This window comes from Colobus angolensis, unplaced genomic scaffold, assembly GCF_000951035.1.
Source record: "Colobus angolensis palliatus isolate OR3802 unplaced genomic scaffold, Cang.pa_1.0 Scaffold522, whole genome shotgun sequence".
In the NCBI taxonomy this organism is placed as follows: Eukaryota; Metazoa; Chordata; class Mammalia; order Primates; family Cercopithecidae; genus Colobus; species Colobus angolensis.
In genome coordinates, this window is record NW_012118733.1 from 925,045 (window position 1) to 948,949 (window position 23,905).

At 40.2% G+C, this 23,905-nt stretch overlaps 1 long non-coding RNA gene across 1 annotated transcript in view; it reads right to left on the bottom strand.

The window, feature by feature from the left end:
• Window positions 1–17,393, bottom strand: part of LOC105525226 — a 33,894-nt gene extending 16,501 nt beyond the window's left edge. The window contains exons 1-3 of the long non-coding RNA XR_001003877.1: window positions 17,280–17,393; window positions 10,276–10,364; window positions 8,026–8,143 (exon numbers count right to left, since the gene is read on the bottom strand). This is a non-coding gene — a long non-coding RNA (uncharacterized LOC105525226). The remainder of the gene's footprint in view (window positions 1–8,025; window positions 8,144–10,275; window positions 10,365–17,279) is intronic.
• Between the last annotated feature and the right edge of the window lie 6,512 nt (window positions 17,394–23,905).

A 23,905-nucleotide genomic window follows, 5' to 3' on the forward strand; every position in this document is an offset into this window, starting at 1 on the left:
TAAGATTATGGTATTTTCAAAGGATAATTTGATTTCCTCTTTTCCAATGTGGATGCCTTTTTTTTTTTTTGAAACAGAGTCTCACTCTGTTGCCCAGGCTGGAGTGCAGTGGTGTGATCTTGGCTCACTGCAACGTCTGCCTCCCAGGTTCAAGTGATTCTCCTGCTTCAGCATCCTACACCCAGCTAATTTTTGTATTTTTAGTAGAGATGAGGGTTCACCATGTTGGTCAGGCTGGTCCTGAACTCCTGACCTCAGGAGATCTGCCCGCCTTGGCCTCCCAATGTGCTGGGATGACAGGTGTGAGCCATTGTGCCTGGCTCCAATGTAGATGCCTTTTATTTTTTTTTCTCATGCCAGATTGCCTAGTACTTTCAGTACTATGTTGAATAAGAGTGGCAAAAACGGGCATCATTGTCTTGTTTCAATTCTTAGAAGAAGGGATTTCAGTTTTTCCTTTTCTGATATGTTAACTGTGGGTTTGTGATATAAGGCTTTTATTAAGTTGAAGTGTTTCTTCTATGTTTAATTTTTTGAGAGTTTTTTTTTTATTGTGAAGGAATGTTGAATTTTATCAAATGCTTTTTCAGCAGGTATTGGGATTGTCAGATGGCTTTTATCCTTCTTTGTAAATATGCGATATATGACAGTTATTGAATTGTGTATGTTGAACCATTCTTGTATCCCTGGTATAAATGCCACTTGATCATGGCTTATTCTAGTTTTGATGCGTATTAGATTAAGTAAGCTACTGTTTTGTTTTTGTGTCTATGTTCATGTGAAATATTGGCAGGCAGTGTTCTTTTTCTGTTGAGCCTTTGTCAGGTTTTAGTATCAGGTAATGCTGACCTTGTAGAATGAATTAGGGAGAATTCTCACCTCTTCAGTTTTTTGGAATAGTTTGAGAAAAACTCGTGTTCTTTGTTAGTTTAGTAGAATTCAGCAGTGAAGGCACCTGGTCCTGGGTTTTTCTTTGATGGGAGAAAGAAAAACCCAGTCTCCCATCTCAGACTTATTTTTTTTTATTATTATTTTACTGATTCAATCTCATTACTGATTATTGGTCTATTCACGTCTTCTATTTCCTCCTAGTTCAATCTTGGTAGGTTGTATGTGTCCAGGAATTTATCCCTTTCCTCTGGCTTCTCCAGTTTCTTACTGTATAGTTCTTCATAATAGTCTCTGATGATCTTTGCATACCTGTGGTCTCAGTTGTAATAGCTTTTTTGTTGTTGTTGTTTCTGATTTTGTTCATCTGGGTCTTTTGGTTAGTCTATCTAGCAGTTTGTCGATTGTACTTATCTTTCAAAAAATGAAGTTTTCATTTTGTTGATCCTTAGTATTATTTTTTCAGTCAGTATTTCATTTATCTCTGTTCTGATCTTTATTAGTCATTTCCTTCTACTCATTCTGGGTTTGTTCTGCTCTTGCTTTTCTAGTTCTTTCACGTGCATTATTAGAATATTTATTTGAAGTTTTTCTACTTTTTTGACGTAGGAATTTATTGCTATAAACTTTTAGTACAACTTTTGCTGTGTACAATAGATTTTGGTATGTTGGGTTTCAATTTTCCTTTGTTTCAAGAAAGTTTTTGATTTCCTCCTTAATTTCTTCCTTGAGTAAATAGTCAATCAGGATCATGTTTAACTTCCATATATTTGTACAGTTTCCAAAGTTCCTTTGTTACTGATTTTTAGTTTTATTTTATTGTAGTCTGAGAAGATACTTGATATAATTTTTATTTTTGTGATTGTTGAGTCTTGTTGTTGTCCTAACATTTGGTCTATCCTGCAGAATGGTTCATGTGCTGATGAGAAGAAAGTATATCTGTAACTTGTGAATGAAATGATCTGTAAATGTCTGTTAGTTCGAAGTTGGTCTAATATATAACTTAAATCCAAAGGTTTTTTGTTGTTGTTAATTTTCTGTCTTGATGATCTGCCTAATGCTGAGAGTTGGGTGTTAAAGTCCCCAACTATTATTATATTAGAGTCTACCTGTTCTTTTATATCTGATACTATTTGCTTTATAAATCTTTGTGCTCTGGTGTTGAGTGCACATATGTTTAGAATTGTTATGTCCTCTTGTTCAACTAATCTCTTTATCAGTGTGTAATGACATTTGTCTTTTTTGTTTTTTTAACAGTTTTTGACTTATAGTCTGTTTTATCTGCTACAAGTATAGCTACGGCTGTTTGCTTTTGATTCTGTTCATGTGGAATATATTTTTCTATTCCCTGACTTTAACCTATATGTTTCTTTACAGGTGAGATGAGTTTCTAGTAGGCAGCATATAGTTCAGTGTTTTCTAAAAATTCATTATTTCAGTCAATATCTTTTAAATGAAAATTTAATGCCTTTGTATTCAAGATTATTATTGATAAGTGAGGGCTTATTCCTGTCATTTTATGAATTTTTTTCTGGTTGTTTTGCATATATGAAGAAACCTTTGTTCCTTCCTTTTTCTCACATTGTTAATCATTGTGGTTTGGTGGTTTTCTGTAGCAGTAACATTTGAATCCTTTCTCTCTCTCTCCTTTTTTTTTTTTTTTTTCAGTTGAGATGGAGTCTTGCTCTCTTGCCCAGGCTGGAGTGCAGTGGTGTGATCTCAGCTCACTGCAATGTCTGCCTCCCAGGTTCAAGCAATCCTTTCACCTCAGCCTCCTGAGTAGCTGGGACTACAGGCACATGCCACCATGCCCAACTTATTTTTGTATTTTAGTTGCCATGGGTTTTGCCACTTTGGCCAGGCTGATCTCAAACTCCTGACCTCAAGTGACCCGCTTACCTCAGCCTCCCGAATTGCTAGGATTACAGGCATGAGTCACCATACCAGGTCTCCTTTCTCTTCTTTATTTGTGTGTTTACTCTACCAGTGAGTTTTATACTTTCATATGTTTTCATGATGGTAGATATTGTTCTTTCATTTCCAGTTGTAGGACTCCCTTAAGCATTTCTTGCAGATACAGTCTAGTGGTGATATCTTTTCTCAGCTTTTGCTTGTCTTGAAAATACTTTATTTCTCCTTCATTTATGAGGATAACTTTGCTGTGTATAGTATTCTTGCATAATATTCCCACCCCACCAGCACTTTTAATATATCATCTAATTTTCTCCTGGCCTGTAAGGTTTCTATTGAGAAATTCCCTGTTAGTCTAATAGAGGTTCCCTCATAAGTGACTAGACACTTTTCTCTTGGTGTTTTTAGAATTCTCTTTTTGCTTTTGACTTTTGACAGTTTGACTATAATGTGCTGTGGAGAAGATGTTTTTGAATTGTGTCTATTTGGGGATCTGTAAGCTTTCTCTATCTGGATGTCTAAAACGCTTACTAGAGTTAGGGATTTTTCAGCCACTATTTTGTTAAATAGGTTTTCTATTTTTCTATTGCCTTCTATTATTCTACTGTCTTACTGTTGTCTTCTGGGACATTGAATATTTAAATAATTGGCCACCTTAAGGTGACTCATATGTCATATAGGGTTTGTTTATTCTTTTTTCTTCATTTTTATCTTACTGGGTTTTTTTCCAAAGACCTGTTTTCAAGCTCTGAAATCGTTTCTTCTGTTCTAGCTGTCTATTGTTGAAGTATTTTTTATTTCATTTAATAAATTATTCATTTCCAGGATTTCTGTTTGGTTCTCTTTAATTATATTTATCTTTTTGGTAAATTTGTCATTCATATCCTGAATTGTTTTTGTGATATATTTATATTGTTCATCTGTGTTCTTTAGCATAACAGGGTGATTATAGTAAAAATTAATTTAATTGTACATTTGAAAAATCACTGAGCTTCTTTAATATCAATATGTTGAATTCTTTTCCTGGGATTTTGTAAATTTCCTTTTTATTATAATCTGTTGCTAGAGAATTACAACTCTTTTTGGAGGTGTCGTGTTTCCTTGCTTTTTCATGTTTCTTTTGTCCTTATGTTGATATCTGCGCATCTGATAAAACAGTTACTTCTCCCATTTTTTTTGGATTTGCTTTTGTAGGCGAGAGCTTTTTCCTGAAGATGTATCAGTGGTGTTAATTAGCTAGGACACTTTGGTTTTACTTCTGGGTGTGTGCAGTAGTAGTCTCCATGTAATTTCTTCACCTGTAAATGGTGTTAGTGGTGTCTGTGATTTTCTCAGTGACTTTGGTTGCAGTTGTTAGTGGAGGCTGTGGTGAAGTTTTGCTGGGAACGAAAACACCAGACAGTCCAATCCTCAAGCCCAAGTGAAGGCTGAGCATGCCTTTCCTTGGTCCTCAGGGTGGCATATGATTGCATTGGTGTTAGCTATTCTAGGCAATTTGGTTCTTGGGTCGCCAGGTGGCTTGCTGACTTGCTCGGGTGCCAGCAACAGTGGCAGTGGGCCAGGTGGGTGGGTGGGCCCTTAGGACCCTGGGCAGTGGGCAGGGCATGAGTAATGGCAGTAGCCGTAGCAGGGCAACCCTCTAGCTCCCAAGTGGCCTGTGCTGGTATTGGTAGCAGCTGTGATGGGTGAGGAGGGCCAGTCTTGAGGCACACAGGTGGTGCACGCAGGTGGGTGCCTGCTATGCTGGTAGCTGCAGATTGAGTGGGCCTGTCCTCAATCCCGTGAGAGGAGTGCTCAGATGCCAATGGTGGTAAATGGGGCAGGGTGAACTCAAGGCTGTCAGATAACACATTTTGGTATTGGGGAGGATAAAGATGGGCCAGGTACGTGTGTCCTCTGGCCCTCTGGTAGTGCATACAGGTGCTGGCTATGGTAGGCAGGGGTGGGGTGATCCCTAGGGCCCCAGTGGACTGTTTGGATGAGGACAGCAGTGGCTGTCATGGCCCTGCTCTTCGGTGGGTTGCTTTTAGTGGCAGCAGTCATAGACAGGCAGCTGGGGAGCATATGCTTTCACCCCAGTTGATGGCTGCAGGTAAGGTAGCCTGTCCTCAGGTCACTTGTAAGTGCACAGTGGCTCTGCTGCTGAGGTGGCAGGGTTGCTGCCAGTGGCTTGTGCTTTGGCCCTGGGTGCAGCAGCCAATAGTGGCGGTGGCTGTGCGTGTGGGAGTCTTCTCTCAGGGGACATGAAAACGCACAGAGGTCCCACTGGGAGTGGCAGGCTTGTTGCCAATGGCTCGTGCTTTTGCCCTGGAGGCAGCAGCCAGCAGTGGTGATGGCTAAAGTTTAGGGATGCCAGTGGGGCTCCAGGAATGTGGAGATACAGGGGCTGTTGGACCTTATAGCACAGTGCAGTCTGGTGAGGGCTGGGCTCTCAAAATAGCACCTTCCTGTAGCTTTTTAGGACTTGTGGGGTTGGTTGTGGGACCCAGTGTGAGCTCCCTCTCTGGAGTAATACCATTGTACGGTCTCCAGGTAGCTACCTACGTTAGTTTCAGGGCCCACAATGGTCAAAGGGCTTTCCTATGGGTAGGGTTGCATTAGTCCATGGTGAGAATGTGGACCACAGGGAGCCCCTTACCTATCCTTCCTTGCATTGGGGAGCCTCTCCGGGATCCCAGCTGATCCTGGCCGAGAAAGCTGCCTGACTTCCCTCTCCTTCCTTGCCTTAGGTATTTGTTGCCACTTCTTGGTTGAATTCCAGTGTTCCTTCTTAGATGATCTATTCAAAGTGTAATAATATACTTGCTATTTTGGTTCTTCTTTGTGGAGGAGGCAAGTACCAGATGCCTCTAGTCAGCCATCATCTTGAAGACTCTGTGTTCCTGATTCCTTGTTGAGCTATGTCGACAGATATTTCATCCCAGTTTTTCTGTTATTCAGTCGCCCAATGTTGAGACTCTGGACATCTCTTGCTGAAGTCACCTAAGCTAGGCAACCAGAGGATGACTGAATTCTATGTAAGTACTAATTTATATCAGTTCTAATAAATAAATTAGAAAGACATATACAAATTACCTAACCTGGGACTAGTAAAGACACAAACTCATGTTAGCAGGGCCACCATCACTAATTTAGTTAGATCTGCGTTCTGAATATTCCCGAGGAATTCGGACCATGAGGCCTCTTGGCCTCTAGCATAAAACCAGTTGATATCAATAAATAGATAGTGATAAGATGACAACCATCAGCTTAATAACAGAGAAGGAAGAAGGTGAGGGGAAAGAAGAGGAGAGCAGCAGGAAAGAGAGGCCTTTACTCAGCCCTTTTTCTATTTTCCAGGTCATAGGGCAGGGACAAACATCTTTGAATACAACCTCTATGTGGTTAATCGATCCCTCATTTACAAAGTCCAGGTTTGATTACACAAATAATTGTCTTCTATTCTATTCTAGCCCAACCCAATCACAGTTCTTTTTGTAACTCTTTGAATCTTTTCTTGGTGTACAGACTTTGTGGCCAATTTAACAAGGCTTGTGAAAGTGAGTTAGTTTTACACGTGCTGTTTAATTTGGTGTGCCTTACAAGTTACATGGAATATCTGGAATTACACTAGTATTGCTAGAAAGACCTGATAACTCAGCCATTCGTTTCTTCCAATCACATCTGAAAAATCACTTTTCTCTTTGCTTCTAAATGTTTTGCTCCCATGTGGTTATTTAATTCTGCAAATGGCACAGGGACCAAATTTTTATGACTAATAATGTGCAAGTAAATGTGTGTTCCATCTGATATGTGGGCGACCTCTCTGGTATGATATAACTTAGTATGCTGTTGTATTTGTCAAGTGCTTGGATATACAGGTAACAGGGTAGTAAATGTGCTTACATTACCTGTGCTTGGTCTTTGTTAGATGTGATCCATAGAATTGCTTTGAGGAAAGCTAAATTCCCCATTACCTAGAACAAAATGCATTTGGATGTACCCACTGTACCTATGATCAAAGCAATATTCATGCATGATATTCTGGGGGTGCATGAAGAAGGAGGGTTGACACAATGCAGAAGATCTTTAGACCTACCTTGAGTCCTAATGGGAGGAAACCTCCATCTGATTTTCAGATAATACATGCTCTTTTCACTCAATTCCAGTGGCTGTCCTAGGGCATTTTTTCCCCCAGGGGATGTTTGGCAAAGTCTAGAGACAATTTTGGTTGTCATAATGGCAAGGGATGCTACTGGCTAAACATCTTGCAACACTTAGCATCCTACTCTGCTAAATGTCTTACAATGGACAGAACATGTCCTTCATCCCCAACCCAAAATTATACAGTCCAAAATGTCAACAGTGCCAAAGTTGAGAACCCCATTCCGTTCAATCAGTCATTTATCCATTTTACTGATCTAGGCTGAAATTTAAAATGGCACAATACCAGATAGCACAGTGTAATTTTGTCTAGATAATAATTTCTCTAAGAGGGATAGAGACAGAGATGCTGTACTTGCTAGTTCTTGGAGTTGCTCATAGAAGGATCAGGCTAGTGGATCTCAGGACAAACATTTTCTCTCCAGAGCCATCTCCTAACTTCCTGCTGGCAGTGTGCTGTGGAGCCCTGAGAACCACCTGGCAGTGATCAGTGTTATTTGCTTTGATGTATTCCTGAGGCTGGAGGGATTGTTGAACTATATGAGTGACACATGCCTGGAGGAGAAGAGTATTATAATTCACAAAAGGGAGAAGGAGACTAATTAGAGTAGATCAAAAACAGAACATACCGTGGGAAACATTCAGGGCACAAAATCATCCAGCAAGCTGATGTATGCACACCAAAATCCATGAAAGACGAATCGGGCATCCTGCGGTTTACAAGTTCGTGGGCGACCACAGGACAACGTGAAACAGGAGAATTTCACAAACAACTGTGATCCTCCATGGTTTCTGTTCTGTTCTTATTTCTTCTGCAGCATGGCTAAAGATTTTAGAACTTAATTTTCATATGTAGTTGCCAGAAAGTGACTTTAGCTTTGGAGAGAACTGAGTTGCAATCCTAGTTCTACTGCATATAAACTATGTGCTCTTAGGCAAGTTATCTAGCTTCTTTAAACCTTAGTGTCCTCATCTATAAAATGAGGAAAATGATACCTGCCTGTTGTGAAGATGAAAGGAAATAGAGTTTGTGAATGTGCTCGCACAGTCTTGGCATGTCCCAGGTGCTTGAAGAATACTCACCCAACTCTTGTTCTTGGAGCAGAAGCAACGTCAAATCTCTCCGTTCTACCAAAATGTTGAGCTTTTCAGAATCACTTTCTTATAAGTTTAGGAAGCTCTTCAGAGTGCAATTCACCATCTAGAATCCCTCAGTGGGGGTGGGAGCATAAACGATTGTACTCACATTTAACAGTGTTCTGGGTTTTTCTGTTGTTGGGTAGGGCTCAGTGAGGAGAGAAACGGGAGGAGGAAGAATGCCAAACATGATTCAAGAGGTTCATGGATTGGAAAACAGGGATCTCTAGGAACAGACTGGCTGCTATTTTGCCCTCTCAGAGAGTTTCTCAAAGCCTGGTGCATCCATATGGGTTCTAATTTGTATCTTGCATAGTAGTACCTCATTTTTTATAGGAAGATCAGCTCTCTTAAAATAGAGTAAGAACCAAGACAACAACCAATTCATGCATAGGGAGAGTCCAGATGGATATCATGCTATAAAATCTGTACACCATTTGAGGAGAGCCTCATGCTACCATAATCAGGGCTGCCTTACAACCCTATTTTACATACAATTAAGCCTTTTGATCTAAGTTGCAAGCCAATTATCTCGCTGCAACCAGCAAATTAAAATAAGGGGAAGAGACTAAAGATGCTTCTTTGACAAAAGCAAGGAATGGCAGTTCTCTTGAGCAGAGATTTAAGTTTACATACTTCACACAGAACAGGTTGAACATAATAGTAATTTTTATAGCAATAAACATTCATTCTCACTGAGAAAGGTGAGATGATTTTGAGTGTCTTCTGTTTAAGGGCATGGGAAATTTCTCTTCAAAATATTTATATAAATAGATACATAGGTAGATATAGCTTTACTGCTTAAAGACATAAAGATATAGGCTAGACTAATCATTGAGGAATAATTCAGTATGCCAGAATATAGGCAATTAGAGTGCACCCTACAAATACTTCCTGTAGTCCCAGGACATTGGTGCATTCTTAACCTAGGAAGTCAGGGGCTCAGAAGCTCACTATTAATTTCAAGTGGATACATTTAGATGCTTCAGTTTCTCTTCTTGTAAAATGCAAATAAATTGAGGTCAAGAGAGATGATTGGAAAATGCTCCGAGATCTATAGCTAAGAAGGAGGGGGCAGCATGGCCAGGTGCAGTGGTTCATGCTTATAAACCCAGCACTTTGGGAGGCCGAGATGGGCGGATCATGAGGTCAAGAGATTGAAGCCATCCTGGCCAACATAGTGAAAGCCTGTCTCTACTAAAAGTACAAAAATTAGCCAGGCATGGCAGCGCACACCTGTAGTCCCAGCTACTCGGGAGGCTGTGGCAGGAGAATCTCTTGAACATGGGAGGTGGAGGTTGCAGTGAGCCGAGATTGCACCACTGCACTCCAGCCTGGCAACAGAGCAAGACTCCATCTCAAACAAACAAACAAACAAACACACAAACAAAATCAAGGAAGGGGAGCATGTTGAAGTGAGAATATCTATCATATTTAAGGTCCTTCTCTTTTTTGATTAAACATCTCTGGCTGTAGAATGGATATTGGTTGCCTGAAAGTATTAAAATGAAAGGAGTTCGTTTTATACTTTCAGGCAATCTACTACAACTCCTTGGTATACCTAGTAGGTACTCATTAAATATTACTATTAATGTAAAATACAGTACTGTAATAGTAATAATCAGGGGTAGACCTAGGTTCTGGGGGGCCTGAAGCTTATACAACTTTGGATCTCTCCTTAAGGAGAATAATACAAAACTACAAATACAAAATTAAGTATGAAGAAGGACACTTATCTAGAATAAGAAACTTTTACAAAGCAATGATTTTTAAAAAGCTGACAAATACCAAAGCTTCACAAAATCAGAAAAATAATGTATTTTTAAATTGACTTCCTGGCATTGCTTTATAGTCCTTTTTTCTCATATCTTTTTTGGCTGAATTTTCTTTGATTGCTCTATTCATATGACATTTTATATAATACCATTTTCTATAGAGAAAATAAGGATAATTCAACCTCTTCTGTAGCATGGTTGATCAGAATTTGTTTTTTGCTACTGACAATTAAAGAAAAATTTCTTTCAGCTCCACAATTTGTTTTTTTGGGGTAATATCAAGTAAACATTTGGGATTATTGTCAAATTTGAGAAAACTTCTATCAAGCTTCTTTTAAGAGCTGTGAGTTTTGAAAGAGCATTTTATAAAGCACATTCCAGCTCTGTCCATTGCATGCTGCATTTCTCCTGTATGGCTCACATCCAGTGCTAGACGCTGAAGGCAATGTGCTCATGATCACGGGACCTTCGTGTTATGATGCTGGTGAGTCTGCACAGGTCGTGATGCTCCTAGAAGCCATTGCTGCAATCAGATGGCCAGCAGTAACTTAGTTATCCACAAAAGTTCCTGCAAATCATACAAATAAATTTCATTAAACCCAAGCTAAATAGATCCTCAACTCAACTCCAATACCACCCACACAGGAATCTTAATTGTGGCTAAAACACCTTCCTCCTGTTAGTGGTACAAAATCATATGCCTATGTAAACACATGACTGGGACTCCATCAGGTATTGAAAGAATCCCATGCAAGTGAGGGACTCCAAAGCTTTAGCTGCATAAGATTTATGGTAACTCTACTTCTGATAGTGACAAATAGCACTGAGGAGAAAATTACAGTTGACCCTTAAACAACATTGGAGGTTAGGGGTACTGACCCCCATGCAGTAGAAAAATCCATGTATAAGTTTTGACTCCCCCAAACTTAAATTCTAATAGCCTGTTGTTGACTGGAAGCCTTACTGATAATGTAAACAGTGGAGTAACACATATTTGGTATGTTATATGTATTGTATAGTGTATTCTTACAACAAAGTAAGCTAGAGAAAACAAAGTGTTATTAAAAATTATAAGAAAGAAAAATATATTTATTAAGTGGGAGTGGATCATCTTAAAGGTCTTCATCCTCATCTTTACTTTAAGTAGGTTGAAAAGGAGAAGGAAGAGGAGGGGTTAGTCTTGCTGTCTCAGTGGTGGCAGAGGGGGAAGAAAATCCATGTATAAGTGGACCTGCACAGTTGAAACCCATGCTATCTAAGGGCCAACTCTAGTAGAACTGGGCCACCAGTTTGCTCAAGAACTAGCTGTGTGACCTAAGGTTAATCATTTTATTTTTTATGGACCTGGATTTCCCATCTTTAAAGTGAGAAGTTCAAATTAGGGGATGTGTAATGTTCCTGATACCCACAACGATGTGTGATTCTGTGAACACTTTCTGAACAAGCCTAGCAGCGTCAAGGCAGATGGGGAAGAGCAAGAGGAAATAGTTATTCCTGCATTAAGGAACATTCCTCCTCCCACTTTCTCCTCCGGCAGAGGTTTGTTTAGCAAACAAATCCCGAGTTTTCCCAATACAGCCAAGCTATGAAAGCTCTGTACCACCCAGTATTGCTACAATGACCAATGTTACAGGTCTATCTTTTATTCTCCCAGGGGTGAGGCATGAGTAGAGAACTGAGCTGTCTGAATGACTTACCCAGGCATTTCTCTTTTGAAAGCCATCTAGGGTGGGAGGAGAATTGCCTGGAGGCAGCTGGGCTCAGGCCAATTCCCTGGTTGGTCCTGAGCATCTCCTGTTTTTGAGGTCCCTAGAAGTCAGACTGTAAGTTTGGGGGGATTCCATGACCTTCTCTCTTTACCTCTTGGCCTTTGATTCCTCTCCTTTGATGGATAGACTGGAAATGGGAGAAAGGTGGGTAGTGACTAGTCCTGCTTGGGCAGTATGTACTTTGAATGCTGCTTCAAGGAAGTCCTGGGAATAGCCAAGATTCTGGTGTATGTGTGTGTGTTATGTAGAATAAATTCAGCTGCTAGAAGAGTGACCAGAGAGGAAATTTCTTTTTCTGAATGTTTCTATCTATTTTGGAATTTGGGTGTCAAGTTAGAGATGGGGAAAGCTTTTGCCTTTCCAAGCACAGAGGCTGACACACAGGCAAGGAACAACTGTTGTTGAAGCTGAAACCTCGTGGCTGTTTCCCTTGGCCTGCTACCTTTGGTATGAGTGGGATAGAGGTACTCAGAAAAGAAATGACATTTGAATTACATTTTGAAGACCCAGTAGAAGTTCCTGGGAGATCAAGTTGGGAAAACACTTGTGTAATATCAAAAGGCATGCACTTACTTGTTAATATGGAACTGCTGGCAAGTAGAGACTGTCCACTGATACAGGGGTCTCCAACCCTGTATGAGCAGTAGGCAAGTAAGCAGAGCTTCATCTGTATTTACAGTCACTCCCCATCTCTCACATTACCACCTGAGCTCTGCCTCCTGTCAGATTAGCAGTGGCATTAGACTCTCATAGGAGCACGAGCCCTGTCGTGAACTGCGCCTGTGAGGGATTTAGGTTGCGCTCTCCTTATGAGAATCTAATGCCTGATGATCTGTCATTGTTCCCCAACACCCCCGGATGGAACTGTCTAGTTGCAGGAAAACAAGCTCAGGGTTCCCACTGATTCTACATTATGGTGAGTTGTATAATTATTTCATTATATATTATAATGTAATAATAATAGAAAATAAAGTACACAATAAATGTAATGTGCTTGAATCTACTCAAAACTACCACCCCACACCCACCCTGTCAGTGAAAAAATTGTCTTCCACAAAACTAGTTCCTGGTGTCAAAAAGGCTGGGGAGCTCTGTACTGATAGAAAGGCTGATAACGACATATGGGCATTTGTCATTCCACATCTTGTTCTTTGCATTTATCCATATAATTGCATGTTTAAACAAAAAAGGACATGCTACACATACATTTTTGTATATTTAACACTACAATATGAATATCTTCTCACATTAATAAAAATGTCCTACAACAACATTATTATCAATGATTGAACATTATTCCATTGTATTGTGGCAATTTGTTTAATGTTAGGCATTTAGAGTGTTTTCAATTTTTCACGATTAGCAACAGTGATGAAGTGATGAGGATTTTCGCAAATAGATGTTTGTCTCTATCCCTTGGGAATAATTGCAGTAAAATTGTTGGGTCAAAGGGTCTGTACATTTTAAAGGCTTTTGATTAAGTATTTCTAAATTACCCATCCAGGAAAGTTGTAGCAATTTACACTCTCTTCAGCAGTGTACGAGAATGCCTATTTCTTCTCACCCTCACCACGGCTGGACTTTATCAGGCTTTTAAATCTCTCCCCATTTGAGAGGAGAAAGATGGTAATTCATTTTAATTTGCATTTCTTTGATTACTAATGTAATTGAATTTTTTAAAAAATAAGCCCATTATCTATTTGAATTTCTACTTTTGTAAATTGCCTGTTATTTCTTTTAGGTAAGGGAAAGTTTTACTTTAGGAAAATTCCCCTTAAAACACTAGGGTCAGATTTTTAAAAACATTATCTTTTGTTCTCACTCTTCAAAAACATGCCTGCCACTGGAAAAATGAAGAAACGATCTAAAAGGAGGAATGGTGTCTCTGTTAGTAAATGGTGAGTCTATCAGCAAAGGGACTGGGGCGGATTTTAGCTTTTCTGCTTCAGTTCCCAGCTGTTACCTCAGAGTTGGCTCTCAGCCTTCTTAGTTTCTGTTCAGTACCTTTCACCTCTTTATTTTTTCTTTTCTTTTCTTTCTGTTTTTTTTATTTTTTTAATTTTTTAATTTTTTAATTTTTATTTTTTGAGACTGAGTCTTACTCTGTTGCCCAGGCTGGAGTCCAGTGGCATGATCTTGGCTCGCTGCAACCTCTGCCGCCTGGGTTCAAGCAATTCTCCTGCCTCAGCTTCCCGAGTAGCTAGGATTACAGGTGCCCGCCACCACGCCTGGCTCTTTTGTGTTTTTAGTAGAGATGGGGTTTCACCATGTTGGCCAGGCTGGTCTCGAACTCCTGACTTCAGGTAGTCCACCTGCCTTGGCCTCCCAAAGTGCTAGGATTATAGGTGTGAGCTACTGCACCTGGCCCACCTTTCACCTCTTTCACCTGCCTTTCATTTGAGCTATTTGAGTACCTGCATTATCATGCCCCATCCTAGGTTTTAAGCTCCTAAAAGGCAAGGAAAGTTTCTTCTTTACTCTATAATGCCGTGCCACACCTAACACAGTCGCTTGTTCATCACAGGTGCTCACTATGTGAAGTGAACAAATAGGGAATGCCACTTCCCAATAGTACCATTTTACTACTAGGCAAGTTTGACCTTTCTAGCCCTTCCTCAAACTTTCTAGGTAGTCTAAGAAAAACGACCCAACTTTACAGTGCTTATTCTCCATGCCCCAAAGGAAAGATTGGTAATATTTGTTTATAAGATGCTGTGTGTTTTATTGGTTCTTTGAAAATACTGGGAATTACTGTGGAGCTAAAAAACAATTAAGAGCATTCTACACATAAGTCATTAACTACACTTGAAATAAAATATGTGAGTTACCAGTGACATTTCAAGGACTATATTTGTTAATAACTGAGGCTTAACAAATATAAATTATTTATCAACCTGTCTGAAATGGGAATCTAATAGCTGTTTCTAGTCTTATTGAACAATCCAATTAAGGGACTTTTTATATATAACATGTTTGCCAGTTTCCCATTTGAAATATTAAGATGATGTTATATTTAAAACCTGCAACTAGGCCGGGCGCGGTGGCTCAAGCCTGTAATCCCAGCACTTTGGGAGGCCGAGACGGGAGGATCACGAGGTCAGGAGATCGAGACCATCCTGGTCTACATGGTGAAACCCCGTCTCTACTAAAAATACAAAAAACTAGCCGGGCGAGATGGCGGGCGCCTGTAGTCCCAGCTACTCGGGAGGCTGAGGCAGGAGAATGGCGTAAACCCGGGAGGCGGAGCTTGTAGTGAGCCGAGATCGCGCCACTGCACTCCAGCCTGGGCGACAGAGCGAGACTCTGTCTCAAAAAAAAAAAAAAAAAAACCTGCAACTGGCTATTTGATAGTGGCTCTGTGTCTTCAGCCTTGGACCCTTGGGGGAGGTGAGTCTGCACTCTGCCTTGGCAAGGGGTCCAGAAGGAAGAACTCAGAGGTGTCACTTCCAACTGAACTTATGGGAGGTGGCCTGTGTCATCTACTCTGGTCTGCTTGTGTGTGCCTGTCTGCAGAAGACACTCTCTGTTGTAGATCTAGTGGGACTCCTAGAGCCCTGCATTTGTGAAAAACAATAGGAACTTAGCTCCTTATGGCCCAAATGCTGACTCAACATCAATATGATGTAGATATCGTACTTCCATGATGGGAGTCCCTTTCCAAGATTTTAACCTCTAAAACAAAAAGTTTGAGAGATTCCAGGAAGGGTGTTTTTTCACCGATGTCACAATTCATGCATATGAATCCTGTTGAAGTTGTAGGCCTTGCTGGCTTAAGGGTTCCACATAGTAGAATGTGGCCAATAACACAACTGTATGCTAGCTGAGGTTGGTGCAAATGACAACGCACACCACGCTTACCCACTTCAGAACTGTTTATATGCATGCCAATTCGTATTCCGTCATGAGATGCTGAGGTCCAGCCCTACAAGTCTGTTTCTCAGTGAATTCACTTGGAGCCTCGTTCTGATGAGATTCATTGTCAGAGTAGCCTGAGCTGTCAGTGAATTTGACTCTTTTGTCAGAATGTCTTTATTGAACTTCATGATATGCTCTCATGTGAAAAGGGTTGAAAAAATTGTGGCTGCTAGTGGCGCTAACTGTTCACCATTGGGTTATGGATAAACACTGCCTGGTACCTCAAGTGAGGAAGACCTGAGGTAATATCTTGACAGCTAAAAAATAGATACTGGGATCTCAAAATGACACAATCAGACACTTTTGTTTTCCTAAAAATATCCCTCTTGAAGGATGTTTGAGCCATCTAGGTAGCATTGTGACATCCATCTTGCTTCTAATCCCATGATCCAGGGGAGTAACATAAAGTCACAGAGGTGGATCGTGACTGTGAAGATGAAATTTTAACAGCAAGATCCACTTTATTCTAGTCTAGACCTGCCTGTTAAAAAACAGTACCACTAGGTTGTGCTAGAGTATAAACATAGCACGATGTGCATTTCCTGCCAAATCTGTACTTTATTGGCTATTTCTTTCTTTCTTTTTCTTAAGAAAAAAAAATTCTCTGTGTTCTGTAACTTAGAAGAAGAACGTATCAGAAATATCATTGTGATCACTGTTGTTTGAAATGAAGGACCTTTGAATGATAATATTGTGATTTTTGTGAAGGCCAGAGGTAGTGAAATGCTCAGAATTATTTATACTTACTCCCAGATACCACTTAGTCACCTTCCAACGTCTGGTGCTCTGGGGTGAGGACTACTGCTCCTCTTCAGTTTTCTCATTGGCGCCTCATTTTCTGTCAACTTGCCAACACTGGAAAGCTCAAGGCTATCTCTCGGGTTCTCTTTCTTCTCTTCCCCGTGTACTTTCCTAGGGCATCTTCCTCAGTCCCATACCGTGTGTATGTCAAGGGCAATGATGCCCCAGCTATATCTCTGGTCCTGACTTTTCCATGAAACTCCAGACTCATCTATCCAGGATGACCAAGCATTTCAGCCTTCTGGGACAGCTCTGCTTTATACCTACTCTCCTGTTATTAGTAGGACTCATTTCTCTCTCAGAAGATTTCAGTTATGTCATCCAAATACACGAGGTTGGTATTTAAGTCAGATCATGTCACTTTTCCAACTAAAATTCTTTTATAGGAAGGATAGTAAACAGTTGGGAACAATAATAAAATTGACCATATCACTAAAATAGGCAGGGAACCTAGAAGGTATTGAGTGCCATTGTGCTATGTTATTTGCATTTGTTCTCTCATTTAATTTAAACTTCATTTCAGCTCTGTTTTGTGAGTATTGCTCTAGGCAATTTCAGCTAAAGCAAAACACAACCAACCAACCAATCAAGAACAAAAATGTAAGGCTCAGAAAGATTAAAATAACTTGCTTAGGATTACACAGCCAGTTAAGTATTAGAACTGGGTTTGAATCTTAGTTCTCTCTAGTGCTAAAGCCAAAGATTATTTGTTTTTTCCAATTACTTTGTTGATGTGATGGCTAATTCATGTGTCAACCTGAGTGGGCTAAGGGATGTCCAGGTAGCTGGTAAAACATTATTTCTGGGGGGGTGTTTCCAGGAGAGATGAGCATTTGGTTCAGTAGGCTGAGTAGAGAAGATCCACTTTCATCAGTGTGAACGGGCATAGTCTAATCTGTTGTGGGCCCGAATACAATACAAAGACAGAGGAGTGATGAACTTTCTCTTCCTGAGCTGGGACATTATAGCTCCTGGTTCTCTGGCCTTCACATTCTGGGACTTACACAAGCAGAGCAACCCCTACCCCCAACATCTCAGGTCTTCACACTCAACTAGGAGTTACACAGTTTCCCTGGTTCTTAGAACTTTGGACTTAGACTGAATTATATTAGCTTCTCCAGGTTGCAGATGACAGGTCATGGGACTTCTCAACCTCCATAATTACATGAGCCAATTATCACAATAAATCTCTCTCTCTGGTTCTGTTTCTCAAGACAACCCTAATACATTTGACAACCAAGCATCTTTCTTCATCTGGCCTCAGAAACACTTTTTTTTTTTTTTTTAACATGTTTTCATGTTACTTAGGCCAGTTGCTTAGTGATCTATCAATGGTCATCATCAAAGTCTTGTTGAAGAGTTTTCCTGTGTGATTGTATTGATTAGAATTAGATTTGGCTATGGATGATGGGAACTAAAATCACTATTTTATTCCTTTTATTAAGAATAAAGAAATTCTATTAAAGAAATCTGGAGGTGAGTGTTCTGGGGCTCCACACTCATGGCTCTGGTTTCCCTCCAGACAATGTGATGCAATGATTACCTGCCTTAAGAACACCCCGGGCTCTGGGATGGCTGCTGGGAATCCCCACTAAAATTGGTCTGTTACTAAGGAAAAAGGGGAGAAACCAGCAGTCTCTGCTCTCCTGATTGGCTTTGTTTTCTTTTATTTCTCATTATTTGAGAATTTGTTTTTCAGAAGAAGTCTGAGTATGTAAGGAATAAAGCCTAAAATGAGGTCTATTTGGCATCTGATTGACCTACCTATAATTTCCAATTTTCCCTGTGACTGTTTTGTTGAGCAAGTTTTGTAACTTCTATGACCTAGATACTTACACAATTATCTCATTTAATTCCTACTAAAGCCTCCAAAGTAAGAATTATCTCTATTTTACAGATGAGGAAACCAAGGCTCGGAATGTGTTTTTAGTGCATATCAAACAATGTATAATGTGCAATGATTAACGCTTCAAGTGTGCACAAGAGGTATTCGAAACTCTTCTTGACTTGTTTTAATCAAAAGTTTCCCTCCTGATCATCAAATGGGACACATAATCCTTCATTTTTTTTCTTTATCTAGGTTTTCACAGAAAAAAAAAAAAAAAACCACCAACAACTAAGCCTAATGTAATTAGAGATGATAGAAGAATGTCATGGTTTTAAAAAATTCACATGCCTGCAATCCAACCCCAGGATCTGTGATTTGGTGATTTGGATGGGTGTGGGAGTCTGTAGTTGAGAAAGGTTATGTATAACTCCATTGGTGAGCTTCTGGCACAAGAAGAATAACTGTCAAGAGTTGCTCTGCTGATCTTAGTTTGGTATCTTCTTGATTTGAAAAGTCTCTCCTTATTCCAGTGTTTGTGCTGTCATATTAAACTGCTATCTCTGAATTTCTTGTTACACTGACATTGTTACCATTCTCCTGCATGTCAATATAATGTTTCTTCTCAGAAATTCTCTCTTTCAAGAGATGGCTCTCACCTTTTCCTATGTGGACTCAGTTCCATTTTTAAAGGTGCTGCCAAGGCCTTTAAAAGCAGACTCTCATTGAGATGAACTAGGGGAGCCCTAGTTCATCTTGTCTTTCTCCCTTTGCTTTTCTCTGGAGTAAAGGCTGGTAGAGGAGAATGAGAAGAAAATTATTAAAAGTTCAAATTGGCAGGTAGGATTTCAAAGAACAAAATTGTATTCATGACACGTCTCCCCTGTGTTTATGCTCACAAAAGGCTGTCTTCGCAAGAACTCTACATCACCACGTACACTGTTGGCCCTCTGCAAATCAGCACCAATGACAACATTATAATTACACTTCAAAAAGAAAGGCAATGAGAAGTTGCATCTTAAATATCCTTTGTTTGGTTGCTCTAGGAACTTCTGTTTGAGTACAGCATTGGAGAGCAGGTGCAGGGGTTAAAAATATGCTCATAAAAATCTAGAACCCAGTGTCTTTTTGTTACATTCATAATAAATAAGAATGCTTTCCTGGAGGCTCAGTCATTAAGGGAGGTGATGGGGCAGGAAATGGGAGTTCTTCTTCTCTTGGATTCTGTTTATAATGCAGTCAAACAAGGGTAAGGAGACTTAGCTAAAGCTTTTTTTGGGCGGGGTGGGGAGGCGGGACTAGAAGGCAAATTTATGCTAATAATTAACCATGAATCTGTCAATTTCTCATGTATTGTGCTAAAAAGGGTCTCTTGGCATAAGCATAATAATAGCAACTCCCATTTATATAACATCTACTACTTACCAGACAGGGTACCAGGGACTTTATAGACATGATTTCAAGCTGCCACAGCAAAATTGTGGGTGAGTATTATGTAATACTCTGAGAGTTTCTGAAAGGGCACACAAGGGATGCATAGCTAGTAAGTGTTGATACCAAGATTTAAACCCACAGGGTCCAAAGTGCTTGCTCCTTTCTCTAGACTATTGGCTTGATTAGGACTCATTTTGTTGCAAGTAACTAAAGCCTGGTTCTGAATTTCGACCAACTCAACTTAAACCACACTCTGGGTTTAGTAAAGCTAATATAATTCAATTCCAGTTTACATATAAAAGAGAATTTATTACAGAGATACAAAGGTTTCTCACCAGACACTAAAGTGAGTCTGTGTCTCCTGAGTGAACTGGAACCAGTGCTGAGGTGTAGGTAGGACTCACGCAGATTTTTGTCTTTGCTTTTTTTTGCACACCTCAGTTCACTTTTCCTTCTTGCTACAGATGGACTTCTTCTGGCTCCAATACTGCCAACAGTTGCTGAGTTCAGCATGATACTGTCAAGGCACCTGAAGAGACACCAGATTCAATAGTCGTGATAATGATTGGCCCAGCTTAAATGAACTGCCCACCCCTGGACCCATTAACTGGGGCTAATGGGGAGGTTGAAACTATAGAAACATGATTGCCCCCACAATGGCCAGGTGGTATAAAAATGGAAGAGCATATCTCAGAAAAGTAGTTTGTGTGTGTGTGTGTGTGTGTGTGTATGTGTGTATGTATTTGCATGTTTGTCTGTATGTGGAAACTAGTAGACAAAAAGTTGTCCGGTATGACTGTGCAGACTGCAGGTATCTCCTGGTTGTGGGGTCCTAGTAGCTGCATAGTTTGCCACACATCACTTTTAATTCTATCCCTGTGGATGGCTCCCCACAAGGGACAAAAGTAGAAGGATTTGTGTGGTGCCTGAAGAAAGCCATGGAAGAAAAGAATTTGTCCATAATCTGTTCTCAGCATCAAATCTAAATGTCTGTTAACTATTTATAAACCAACTCGATTTCCATTCATTCATGTACACATTATTCATTCATTCTCACACTCACTCCTTGTGAAGAGACCACCAAACAGGCTTTGTGTGAGCAACAAGGCTGTTTATTTCACCTGCCTGCAGGCAGGCGGAATCCGAAAAGAGAGTCAGAAAAGGGTGGTGGGATTATCATTAGTTCTTATAGGTTTTGGGATAGGCGGTGGAGTTAGGAGCAATGTTTTGTGGGCAGCGGGTGGATCTCACAAAGTACATTCTCAAGAGTGGGGAGAATTACAATGAACCTTCTTAAGGGTGGGGGAAATTACAAAGAACCTTCTTAAGGGTGGGGGAGATTAAAAAGTACATTGATCAGTTAGGATGGGGCAGAAACAGATCACAATGGTGGAAGGTCATCAGTTAAGGCTATTTTCACTTCTTTTGTGGATCTTCAATTGCTTCAGGCCATCTGGATGTATACCTGCAAGTCACAGGGGATACATGGCTTAGCTTGGGCTCAGAGGCCTGACACATTCAAGTACTCATTTTTCATTTAATATACTGAACACAAGAAACAAAGCCTCAAATATAGAGGCTGCCATTGCCTATAGGATAAAATCTAAACTCCCATTAAGGCCTGCATTCCCAGGTCATCTTTTGCTTTCCCCTGCATGTACTTGGGGCCCTAAGATATGTTGCAGTGTTCTTTTACCTTGTTTACTTGAAGATGAACACCTATTGGCTTTAAGGCAAAGTTCCAGCATTCTCTCCCCAGCCTTGTCTTTGCAACACTCTCCTTGCTCTTAATGCAAAGCTAAGTCACTCCTAATGTTACCATAGTACTCAGTGAGCCTGTCTTCAGGATGCTCATAGTACTCAGTGAGCCTGTCTTCAGGATGCTCATAGTACTCAGTAAGCCTGTCTTCAGGATGCTTGTCTGTCAGTGAGAAGATGGTGTGTCTCCTGGAGACACTTTGTCAAATGCTAAAAAATTGTATTAAGCATGCAAATCAATACTCATTGTGATGGTAGACGTGTCCTCCCTCTTAGACCTGACCTCATGGAGAAGAGCACAAGGTGCATGGGTAGATGCAGTGGCTGTGAACCACCTCCACTGCAGAACAGCTTGTACTTCTCTGTTTGTGGGTCTGTCTCCACCATTGTGCCACTGGCACAAATTGTTTCTCACTAATTGTGGATCCCTAGTGACTAGCAGAATTCTTGGCACATTTTTGTTTCTCAATAAAGGTCTTTTGGTTCAATGCAAAAATGAGTAAAATATAAGACAGGAACATTAATTGCTATAGAAATATCTCCTTGGCATAATAAATGTGTTTCTGGTTTCTGCCCCAAGGATATAAGAAATTTTGGGCTCATGTATTTCCTACTACCTACTTCCCTCTCCCTTTCCCTTTATGTTCTTCTTTGCTTTTATGGATTTTTTTTTTTAAGATGGAGTCCCACTCTGTTGCCCAGGCTGGAGTGCAGTGGCATGATCCCAACTCACTGCAACCTCTGCTTCCTGGGTTCAAGTGATTCTCCTGCCTCAGCCTCCTGAGTAGCTGGGACTACAGGCATGCACCACCATACCTGCCTAATATTTGTATTTTTTAGTAGAGACAGGGTTTCACCATGTTGGCCAGGCTGGTCTTGAACTCCTGACCCCAACTCACTGCAACCTCTGCTTCCTGGGTTCAAGTGATTCTCCTGCCTCAGCCTCCTGAGTAGCTGGGACTACAGGCATGTACCACCATACCTGCCTAATATTTGTATTTTTTAGTAGAGACAGGGTTTCACCATGTTGGCCAGGCTGGTCTTGAACTCCTGACCTCAGGTGATCTGCCCGCCTCAGTCTCCCAAAGTTCTAGGATTACAGGTGTGAGCTGCTGTGCTTGGCCTGCTTTTATCATTTTTGATTATAGAAAGGGTCTATGGTCATTTTAGAACAATTGAAAATTGAATAAGCAAAAATAATTTGTCATTTTACTATTAAGGAATAACAACTATTGACATCTACTTTCCCAGATATTTTTCTATGACAAAAATATACATCAGTGTGGGTTATTTTTAAAACAAATTTAATCATCCCCTTTAAATAGAGATTAGGCAAATATGTAAATGTACAAATCACAAAGAAATAGGTCTAAAAGGGATCTTATTTAAGATTAGAGTTTCAAACAGTAGTGTTCGCTGCTTTGGGAGATGCTAAGTTCCTTGTCCCTGGATGTATTTAAAAAAACAAAAAGATTAGAAACTTCCTCATTTGCAAGTTGTAGGGATGATTCAAGTATTTGACAATAGTCATATTAAAGAACTAAAGTCTGAGTTTCTGATCTGTTTGGAGAATCCTCATGGATTCTAAGAGGAACCCACATTTCTATAAGTGTCTCCTGTGTTGACAGCCAGAAGACCTAGTGTTCTGCAGCCCTGTCTCAACCAGCATAATCCTGAAAGGCAGCCTCTCAGAGGTTAATCTTTGAACACACTCTTAAGTTTACTTACGCTTTTCAGGTTGACAGACGAATTTTCATTCCACAATGTGGTGTACTTCAGTGTTGCCTAATGTAGTCATTGTGCAATTAGCATTAATTTAGTTATAAGATAAAATGAAACAAATTTGGCTTTTTGAAAAGGAGGACTTTCATACAAGGCCAAACTTAAGGGAAAGAAAGCCAGAGAACATTTCAACTCAAAAAGCAATTTGCTTTACACAAGGAAGTCAGAAAATTACAGCCCATCGTACCTAATTACTACACACATTTGCGTTTGAATGTGCAATCTCCCTCCAAGGAACTGTCTCCAAGTTTCTTCCCCTTCACCTCTGAGCAGCCAGAATCCACTGCTGATGGAAAATAGTCATTGGAGCAACAGGATATTGTCCGTTTCCTGACTTGGTCACAGGAGGTTCTGACAGATTGAGTGTTGTACAGGGTCCTGTTTCAAACGAAGTAATGGGCATGTGATCATGAAAAATAGGATGGAGGAGAATGTGGATATCCCCATAAAAACTGATGGAACGAAATGTAATTCTCCTTCAAACTTCAAGGATTTAAAGAATATGTGTAGATACTACCCCTCCAAGAGATAGTGCTTAATTCTACTCCTTTTTCTCAAGTGTGGGCTAGACATAGTGACTGCCTTCCAAGAAACAGAGTATAGAGAGCAAAAATAACGTCACAGTGCAGAAACATGGCATGCATCACTTAAGTGATAAACCAAGTGAAGACATCATCAGGTACATCATGTGTTTCTCACTAACCCTGGATGTATAATGGAAAGGACCTCTGAAGGTCCATCATCCTCGTCTAATTAAAAAAAAAAAA